Below are 11,010 nucleotides of genomic sequence, written 5' to 3' on the forward strand. Positions count from 1 at the left end.
TTTACTCTGGGTTATTATACTGGTATGAACCTTTACTCTGGGTTATTATACTGGTATGAACCTTTACTCTGGGTTATTATACTGGTATGAACCTTTACTCTGGGTTATTATACTTGTATGAACCTTTACTCTGGGTTATTATACTTGTATGAACCTTTACTCTGGGTTATTATACTGGTATGAACCTTTACTCTGGGTTATTATACTGGTCTGAACCTTTACTCTGGGTTGATATACTGGTCTGAACCTTTACTCTGGGTTATTATACTGGTATGAATCTTTACTCTGGGTTATTATACTGGTATGAACCTTTACTCTGGGTTATTATACTGGTCTGAACCTTTACTCTGGGTTAATATACTGGTCTGAACCTTTACTCTGGGTTATTATACTGGTATGAACCTTTACTCTGGGTTATTATACTGGTATGAACCTTTACTCTGGGTTATTATACTGGTCTGAACCTTTACTCTGGGTTATTATACTGGTCTGAACCTTTACTCTGGGTTATTATACTGGTATGAACCTTTACTCTGGGTTATTATACTGGTCTGAACCTTTACTCTGGGTTATTATACTGGTATGAACCTTTACTCTGGGTTATTATACTGGTATGAACCTTTACTCTGGGTTATTATACTGGTATGAACCTTTACTCTGGGTTAATATAATGGTATGAACCTTTACTCTGGGTTAATATACTGGTCTGAACCTTTACTCTGGGTTATTATACTGGTATGAACCTTTACTCTGGGTTATTATACTGGTATGAACCTTTACTCTGGGTTATTATACTGGTCTGAACCTTTACTCTGGGTTATTATACTGGTCTCAACCTTTACTCTGGGTTATTATACTGGTATGAACCTTTACTCTGGGTTATTATACTGGTATGAACCTTTACTCTGGGTTATTATACTGGTCTGAACCTTTACTCTGGGTTAATATACTGGTCTGAACCTTTACTCTGGGTTATTATACTGGTATGAACCTTTACTCTGGGTTAATATACTGGTATGAACCTTTTATTCTGGGTAGTTAGACTTGCATGAACCTTTACTCTGGGTTATTATACTTGTATGAACCTTTACTCTGGGTTATTATACTGGTATGAACCTTTACTCTGGGTTAATATACTTGATTGAACTTTTACTCTGGGTTAATATTCTGGTCTGAACCTTTACTCTGGGTTATTATACTGGTCTGAACCTTTACTCTGGGTTAATATTCTGGTCTGAACCTTTACTCTGGGTTATTATACTGGTCTGAACCTTTACTCTGGGTTAATATACTGGTCTGAAACTTTATTCTGGGTCAACATCCTGGTCTGAACCTTTACTCTAGGTCAATGTACTGGATGAATTACGGGCCTTTCTCTCGTCAGGGATGATCAACTCATCAGGACTGAGTCTCTCCACACAACCTTCCTGTTCAGGTCACCAATGAGACAAGGTAGAATAATCTTTGTGGAAGAAAGAGAAAAGATAGTTTCACGAAGAAAGATGGAGGGGTAACAAGACAAAGATACATCAGTGATATAAATAAATATACTGAGAGAGATGGTAGAGAGATACAAAGAAAGAGCTACGCTGTTGCTATAGCACCAGAAGTCGATTAACAACAACATCACTAGCTAGCTACACATAGGCCTACAAGACCCCCAAATGATTCTCCTGTTCCCATTCATGTATTCCCTACGCTGACTGTATCAATAAAACATGATGTATCAGAGAGGAACCGTGTCTGTCTGTCTTCTCATTACCAGAGAGGGGCAAATGGTTCCTGTGAGGAAAAGGTGGCTCCTGTCTTTCCTTTCACCTTACCAGGGCTGAGAGAAAGTGGACAGAGAGAGAGAGAGAGAGAGGGCGAGGAGAGATGGGGTGGAGGAGGAGAAAGCAAAAGATAGAGGGAGAGAGGGGGAGTCAGAGAGAAAGAGAGAGAGCAGCAAATGCTGCCAAGCCCACCAGATGAAAGTTACAGCACCTGTCAAACAAACTGTTGAAGCTGTGATAAATTAATGATCAAATGGTATGGTGAGGAGTACAGTGGCACTGCCGAGTCCTGTAAGCACCACAACCTGAGCTTTACAGAGAGACAGAGAGGGAACGGGAAAAGAGAAAAAGATTAAGAAAAAGATGAGGGGAGAGGAAGGAAGAGACAAAGAGATGCAGCTGGCATCAAAACATCTCCTGGTGTAGCTGAGAAGAGAGAGAGGGAGAGGGAGAGGGAGAGAGAGAGAGAGGGAGAGGGAGAGGGAGAGGGAGAGAGAGAGAGGGGGAGAGGGAGAGAGCGGGAGGGAGAGAGAGAGAGAGAGAGAGAGAGAGAGAGAGAGAGAGAGAGAGAGATAGAGAGTGAGAGAGAGAGATAGACAGAGATTAGAGAGACAGAGAGAGAGAGAGAGAGGGACAGAGAGAGAGAGAGAGAGAGAGATAGACAGAGAGAGAGAGACAGAGAGAGAGAGAGAGAGAGAGAGGGACAGAGAGACAGAGAGAGAGAGAGAGAGAGAGAGAGAGAGAGAGGGAGGGAGGGAGGGAGGGAGGGAGGGAGGGAGGGGGACCGCCACAGAGCCCTCTCCTCTCAACACCACAACACACAGAGGAAGAGAAAGATAGACAAACACACACACGTTTTAAATACTTTATTTGAATCCACAGAATCACAATTCAAATCACACAAACATGAAAACACAGAGAGAGAGACACCCTACACTGGGCCCCAGACCAGCAGCCTGAAGTCTACAGCCTGAAGCCACCCCCCCCCCCACACACATACATCATCAAGTTTGCGGACGACACAACAGTGGTAGGCTTGATTACCAACAACGACGAGACGGCCTACAGGGAGGAGGTGAGGGCCCTCGGAGTGTGGTGTCAGGAAAATAACCTCACACTCAACGTCAACAAAACTAAGGAGATGATTGTGGACTTCAGGAAACAGCAGAGGGAACACCCCCCTATCCACATCGATGGAACAGTAGTGGAGAGGGCAGTAAGTTTTAAGTTCCTCGGCGTACACATCACAGACAAACTGAATTGGTCCACCCACACAGACAGCATCGTGAAGAAGGCGCAGCAGCGCCTCTTCAACCTCAGGAGGCTGAAGAAATTTGGCTTGTCACCAAAAGCACTCACAAACTTCTACAGATGCACAATCGAGAGCATCCTGTCGGGCTGTATCACCGCCTGGTACGGCAACTGCTCCGCCCACAACCGTAAGGCTCTCCAGAGGGTAGTGAGGTCTGCACAACGCATCACCGGGGGCAAACTACCTGCCCTCCAGGACACCTACACCACCCGATGTCACAGGAAGGCCATAAAGATCATCAAGGACAACAACCACCCGAGCCACTGCCTGTTCACCCCGCTATCATCCAGAAGGCGAGGTCAGTACAGGTGCATCAAAGCTGGGACTGAGAGACTGAAAAACAGCTTCTATCTCAAGGCCATCAAACTGTTAAACAGCCACCACTAACATTGAGTGGCTGCTGCCAACACACTGACTCAACTCCAGCCACTTTAATAATGGGAATTGTTGGGAAATGATGTAAAATATATCACTAGCCACTTTAAACAATGCTACCTAATATAATGTTTACATACCCTACATTATTCATCTCATATGTATACGTATATACTGTACTCTATATCATCTACTGCATCTTTATGTAATACATGTATCACTAGCCACTTTAACTATGCCACTTTGTTTACATACTCATCTCATATGTATATACTGTACTCAATACCATCTACTGTATCTTGCCTATGCCGCTCTGTACCATCACTCATTCATATATCTTTATGTACATATTCTTTATCCCCTTACACTTGTCTATAAGGTAGTAGTTTTGGAATTGTTAGCTAGATTACTTGTTGGTTATTACTGCATTGTCGGAACTAGAAACACAAGCATTTCGCTACACTCGCATTAACATCTGCTAACCATGTGTATGTGACAAATAAAATTTGATTTGATTTGATTTGATACAAACACACGCGCAATTTTAACTATCGTCAGTTCCCTCTGCGCAAGCACACACACAAACACACACACACACACATACACACAGGCTGGGGCCAGGCCGGGCCAAACACACTGACAGAGTGTGAAGGAAGGACCTTCCGGACAACTCATGCCTACAGGTCACATTGGATACTGTACTAAAGGCATGTTAATTCTGATATAAGGACATAACTGATTATTCAAATGAAAAGGAATGTTTCATTATTCATCCATTTGTGTGTCTGTGTACTATATTTGACTGTGTGTACGTCTGTGTACTATATCTGCCTGTGTGTACGTCTGTGTACTATATCTGCCTGTGTGTACGTCTGTGTACTATATCTGCCTGTGTGTACGTCTGTGTACTATATCTGCCTGTGTGTTCGTCTGTGTACTATATCTGCCTGTGTGTATGTCTGTGTACTATATTTGACTGTGTGTACGTCTGTGTACTATATCTGCCTGTGTGTACGTCTGTGTACTATATCTGCCTGTGTGTACGTCTGTGTACTATATCTGCCTGTGTGTACGTCTGTGTACTATATTTGACTGTGTGTACGTCTGTGTACTATATCTGCCTGTGTGTACGTCTGTGTACTATATCTGCCTGTGTGTACGTCTGTGTACTATATCTGCCTGTGTGTACGTCTGTGTACTATATCTGCCTGTGTGTACGTCTGTGTACTATATCTGCCTGTGTGTACGTCTGTGTACTATATCTGACTGTGTGTACTATATCTGTCTGTGTACTATATCTGTCTGTGTACTATATCTGTCTGTGTACTATATCTGCCTGTGTGTACGTCTGTGTTTGTCATTCAATCTATGGTTGAATGTGCCACAGTGCCCCTCTGGTCTGGGATTGGTTCGTCTTAGAAGAAACAACATGGGGTTTTTCCGTTTGTAAACAGCGTGCGATGTGGATTTTGAGAGTTCAGAGAGGGAAGTTGGCTTCCCTTCATTTTGATGTGTCTTTCTTCTCTGGCACATTTCCATCCCTATTATGTAGTACAGGCAGCATGACAGAACACCTCAGCTCATCTCAAATGCAGTTATCCAGCTAACTACCAGTCTTCCCTCTCCTCTTCCCTTCCTCTTCTCATCCCTTTGAAAGAACAGAGGGAAATTAAAATCATGAGCCTGAATTATGGATCCAATGACAAGATGGCTTTTGACGCTTATTCTCTCTCTCTCTCTCTCTCTCTCTCTCTCTCTCTCTCTCTACCTCTCTCTCTCTCTCTCTCTCTCTCTCTCTCTCTCTCTCTCTCTCGCTCTCCTTCCTAAACAAAGTTACAGAGGATTTGCCTGCTAGGCTGCTAACATATTCCTTATAGACCACAAGAGAGAGAGACTGAGATAGATGGAGAAGAAAAAAAGTTTCAAATGACGTTAACACACAGTTTGCTAAAACTGACAAGGGACTCAATTAAGGCCGGCTGTCAAAGCAGGAATGATATTTTATTAAGTGGCAGTGGAGCACCGATCGACGGGTACATCAAGCGACACATCTGTAGAGTAGCGGGTGAGGAGCGCCAGCCGGGTAAGAGGGACACGTGTTGCCACTATCAGGAACCATCAGTCAAAATTCACTTCATCACAACCCCTGAGAAATTAAGCATGAGTCTGATATTAGGATGCTAATGTAACTTTTCTATGCACACCATCAATTTGGGATGAAAGCTTTTCCCACTCCTTAAAAAAAAAGGGAAAAAAGAAGAAAATCAATATTTTTTTTTGATTTCGATATAATTCTGTGTACTATTACATTATACCAAAAACTACCAAAATTCTACCAAACCAGAACAGGTCATAGAAAACAATCACACAGTAAAATAAACATAACATATTGAATGTGAATGTCTGATGAAATAGACCCTGGTGTAACTCCATGTACAGGTAAAGTATAGAAAACATACCATCTGTACTTGATATTCAGGTATACCATGTAGACTTGACATTCAGGTATACCAGTGTATACTTGATATTCAGGTATACCATGTAGACTTGACATTCAGGTATACCAGTGTATACTTGATATTCAGGTATACCATGTAGACTTGATATTCAGGTATACCATGTAGACTTGATATTCAGGTATACCATGTAGACTTGATATTCAGGTATACCATGTAGACTTGATATTCAGGTATACCATGTAGACTTGATATTCAGGTATACCATGTAGACTTGATATTCAGGTATACCATGTAGACTTGATATTCAGGTTTACCATGTATACTTGATATTCAGGTATACCATGAAGACTTGATATCCAGGTATACCATGTAGACTTGATATTCAGGTATACCATGAAGACTTGATATTCAGGTATACCACCTAGACTTGATATTCAGGTATACCACCTAGACTTGATATTCAGGTATACCATGTAGAATTGATATTCAGGTATACCAGCGTAGACTTGATATTCAGGTATACCAGTGTAGACTTGATATTCAGGTATACCACCTAGACTTGATATTCAGGTATACCACCTAGACTTGATATTCAGGTATACCACCTAGACTTGATATTCAGGTATACCATGTAGACTTGATATTCAGGTATACCAGTGTAGACTTGATATTCAGGTATACCATGCAGACTTGATATTCAGGTATACCAGGGCATACTTGATATTCAGGTATACCACCTAGACTTGATATTCAGGTATGCCAGTGCCTGCTTGATAAGGCGACAGGAGGAGGAGAGGGGAGCAGACATGATGTCTTTAATTGTGTGTGAGCCAGTGAGAGATGAGAGACAGGATGTGTGCTGACAGAGTTCTGACAATGCTGTCTGTCTGTCTGTCTGTCTGTCTGCCTGCCTGCCTGCCTGCCTGCCTGCCTGCCTGTCGGCCTGTCGGTCTGTCGGTGTGTCTGTCCTACAGTACCTAGTTCACTGAGGCTCTGGTACATGCTGCCTGCTGACTTTGAAGGTTAGGAGAAAGGATAGAGGAGAGAGAGATGTGGAGATGAGAGATGTGGAGATGGTGTGTGTGTGTGTGTGTGTGTGTGTGTGTGTGTGTGTGTGTGTGTGTGTGTGTCTGTGTGTGTGTGTGTGCGTGTGTGTGTGTGTGTGTGTGTGTGTGTGTGTGTGTGTGTGTGTGTGTGTGTGTGTGTGTGTGTCACACTCCTGCTCTGTATGAATATCTGAGACTAGAGCTTGTCTCTGAGAGGAGGCCAAGGCACAGACCCAGGTTCAGTGTGGGTAAGGAGGATGGGTTGGAGGCAGGTGGATGAGATGAGTCCTGTGTGTAGAGTTGTGTGTGTAGAGCACTATGTGAAGTGCTCTGCGTCAAAGAAAGGCCTCCCAAGGGCCTGACGCTTCCACACAGAGCCCCTCTTTGCTTCTCCTCTCCAACCTACACCACAATCACTATATCTCCATGGTTACAGTATGGGATATCTACCACTTCCTAAGCCTCTCTATTATTGCGTATAAAAACCTCAAAACAAGGTGTGTGAAAAACTAGAAACTCACTTTCTGTTCCACCCAAAAGTTTCAACCATCAGAAAAAAAACACTGATGTTTCTGAAAGGAAAACAACTGCCTTTAGATGTTGTTTCCAATAGAGGTCAGGCATCATGTTAGAACCGTCTTGAAACATTAATTCTGTTGTCTCTCTCGTAATTGAGTTTGCACTTGGATGATACAACAGGCTAAGGAAACAGTAGGTTATACAGAGAAAACACCCTGTCAGTAGCCCAGCAGCAGTCCAGAGTCAGTGTGTGTTTCTGGGTTTCTTCATGCTCTGCGGAGCTGACATTTGACAGGACATGTAGTCAGAGTCTGACCATACATAGTCTGTTTTATCTAGAACAAAAGGCTACTCCACAGCACAAAAGGCCAGGTTCAAAGGGAATGCAGGCGTCAGGGGTACAGGCCCAGATACATGAAACAATCAGTGTAAACTTGTCAGAAGATAGAGGAGCGAGATGCACCTCCAATACTTCTGCTTATGCACCACTGTGTAGGCACGTGTCTACTCATCCACACAGGGTTCATCTGTTTCTTTCTTTGATTACAGTATGTTTCATACATTATCATAGTGGATGTTCTGTTATCGTACTCTGGCCTGCAATGGCTCTGATAAGAGGGCCTAGATGCATCTACAACACTTTGGCTTACATGTGCTGTAGGCAGCGGAGTATGAACTCTCCATACAGGGACCATACAGCATCAGACACACAGTATGATTAGGTCTATGTCAGCTGGCTTCTCTCCTTCATCATACTATGTTTCATACATTATCATATGTACTGTATGTGGAGTTAGGATTTCACACAGCCAGCCATAGCCCTATCACTCTCCTCTTCATCTGTGCGTGTGCGCACAGAGGGAACTGACGACAGTTGTGATTGGGTAAAATCTGCAGCCCCATCTCAGTGACAGCTGGTAGAGACACGCTGACAGATCAGAGCCTCAACCACTGTTATAATGAAGCTAGAGTACACACACTGAGGGACACGTACAAATGAGTCTGGAGATCTCTCTCTCTTGATTATTTCCCTCTTCCCCTCTCTCTTTATCCTCACTTCTCTCACTCTTCCCTTCTCTCTCTCTCTCTCTCTCTCTCTCTCTCTCTCTCTCTCTCTCTCTCTCCCTCTCTCTCCCTCTCTCCCCCTCTCTCTCCCTCTCCCTGTTCTTCCTCTCTCTCTGGACTCAGATATTACAGTTATTTTTGACAGATAGATCTGTGGGTGCTCATGCCTCCATATTAAAGTAGCTGCTAGTGCAGGTGAGGCAGAGGCTTTCATCACTCTGCTGGCTGGCTGGGTTGGAAGTGGACTCCTGCTTTCCTGTGTACTCCCACTGAACTTGATGAGTTATTATTTGGAGAGTGACATTTACATTCAGCTACCCAATGTGGCTTGAGTGCATCATTTGATGGGAAAGCTGTCAGTTTGAGTGTGTATAAATTCTCATACGGTGTTTTAAGTAGTGATGATATACATTTCCACATAGGCTTCATTTCAATATTAGTTTTGTATCCATGCCATTTCTCTCATGATGATTATGTTACTGAATATTAATGGAACTTAGTAGGTACAGTACATTATACACTACTACTGAAACAGTTTACTGTATCCTCTGTATAAGGAGAAAATAAGTATTTTAAATGCATTACCTCATGCGTTTCCTCACAACGAAGGTAGTTGACAATTGGCATTAATCAGATTTCTGTATTCATAACGTGAACCGTAAAGAATAATGACGTTCAACAATGTGAATGAGTGAATGGTATGTCTGAAAGTCTGAATGTGTGTGTGTATTTACAGTGTGTGTTTAGTTGTTGAGGCAGTGTGTGTTGGCCTTTACCTCAGGGCTGTTCTGGCCTCTCCTAAAGCCTTAGTCTGGTCAGCCTCAGGACATAATGTACTGTTGGGCTTTCTGGAACTCACCATACTCCTCTACCTAGATGAACTGAAACTTTTTCCTCATCTCTTTGGTCCCCCTCTCCCTCCTGCAACATAAGCCCAATCTGCTTCATACTTGTGTCTGTGTCGTTCACCAGAGCAGGAGGATGTGTGTGTACCAGGGGTGATGGTCCTGTACCCCAGGTACCTCTAGCATCCAGTCCCCCTGAGCCACCACACAGTGATGGAGCTGATGAATTATAGAAGGCCTGTGTGAGTTAGGAGGAGAACACTGAACACTGAGGCTACACTTCTACAATACAGCCCTGCCTCAGGGAGACATACTCACACTGACTAAAGTACAAAAATACATATGCAGCCAGGAGGACATTGTGCTCTGACAAAGAGTGTTATGTTTTATTGCAAGAGTTTGTTGAAGTACGCTTCAAAATGTGCTTGGTTGTGGTCAGTAGCACACACAGGACCTAGTATGTGTACTACATGAATCAATATTCTGTGATCAGAAGGGATTGAATATGGAAGACCCAATGGAGATCCAGTGGCATCCAATTTAGACTTGTTTCAGACATGACACAGTAGTTGTATTTAGGTGGTAAGAATAGAACAGTACAGTATCTTAAACCACTTCCTCCCTCAGTTGATGTTGTTGGGGTAGATGTGTTAATGTTGGAATTAAACAACCAGGATCATTTGGCGACGCAAATAAGACAAATCCTGTCTCTGGCTTGCGGTCCGAACCCATGTCAAAGTTCTGATTGTCTGCAGCTCAGCCTCATCACCGGCAGTTGCCGAGAACACAAACACGTGTGTTTCTGCGCATTTGTGTGTTTGTGTACATGTGTGAGTATGTGTATCCAAAACCCAGCATCAGTGGTAAACAAGCTTAATCAGCCTTGTTCCACCCCTGTAGGTTCCACTGACAGTTTATTTCAACAACCGGAGAGTAGGATGGAGAGAGGTGGGGTTAAAGAGGCGGGGTTAGAGAGACGCCTTGCCCGGGTTAGCCTAGCCCGCTAGCCCAGGCTATAAGTAGAAAATGGACTGTGGGGAGGAAAAACAAATAGTTAGGCAGTGATGTCACCTAGCTCAACAGTTCTAATTGGATACACATATATTTGTGGAGAGGAACTTAACGGGGCCTTAAATGATGCATTAATCAAACGGGTCTTAATATGAAGTGACAGGGAGCCGGCAATCTGGCAGCCATCTGGAAGACAGACTTGTCAGTCACAGAGAGGTGAGAAAGAGAGATGGATGAACTCTGGGTTAACCCAGAGAGAGAGAGAGAGAGAGAGAGAGAGAGAGAGGGAGAGAGAGAGAGAGAGAGAGAGAGAGAGGGAGAGAGAACATTGCTTCAGAAGGATAGAGAACATTGCTACAGATGGACAGAAAATGAAATGGCCATAGCTAGAGCTAAATATATATCCAAAGATACAATCAAATGTGACGCCTGCTAACTCAGTTAGAGACATGACCATTTGACAGTTAAATAGCATCTGATCCTAGTCCGAGTCATGAACTCAGTCACAGCAACTGCCACAAACACTACAACAGCCACAAGCACACACACATACACTACACATTCCACAAACACTGGCACAAACATTCAACAAACTCTCATACACAG

The 11,010-nt window shown here is 43.3% G+C and overlaps 1 long non-coding RNA gene across 5 annotated transcripts in view; it reads right to left on the reverse strand.

Annotated features, from left to right (window-relative positions):
• The window catches only part of LOC118944515, a 1,340-nt gene extending 44 nt beyond the window's left edge, over positions 1 to 1,296 (reverse strand). The window contains exons 1-3 of one of the 5 annotated variants that reach the window (XR_005039856.1): positions 1,241 to 1,265; positions 1,086 to 1,116; positions 1 to 991 (exon numbers count right to left, since the gene is read on the reverse strand). The exon at positions 1 to 991 is cut by the window's left edge and continues 44 nt beyond it. This is a non-coding gene — a long non-coding RNA (uncharacterized LOC118944515). The other 4 variants (XR_005039854.1, XR_005039855.1, XR_005039857.1 and 1 more) reach the window with 4 other exon arrangements.
• Between the last annotated feature and the right edge of the window lie 9,714 nt (positions 1,297 to 11,010).

This window comes from Oncorhynchus mykiss, chromosome 26 (assembly GCF_013265735.2).
Source record: "Oncorhynchus mykiss isolate Arlee chromosome 26, USDA_OmykA_1.1, whole genome shotgun sequence".
Classification (NCBI taxonomy): Eukaryota; Metazoa; Chordata; class Actinopteri; order Salmoniformes; family Salmonidae; genus Oncorhynchus; species Oncorhynchus mykiss.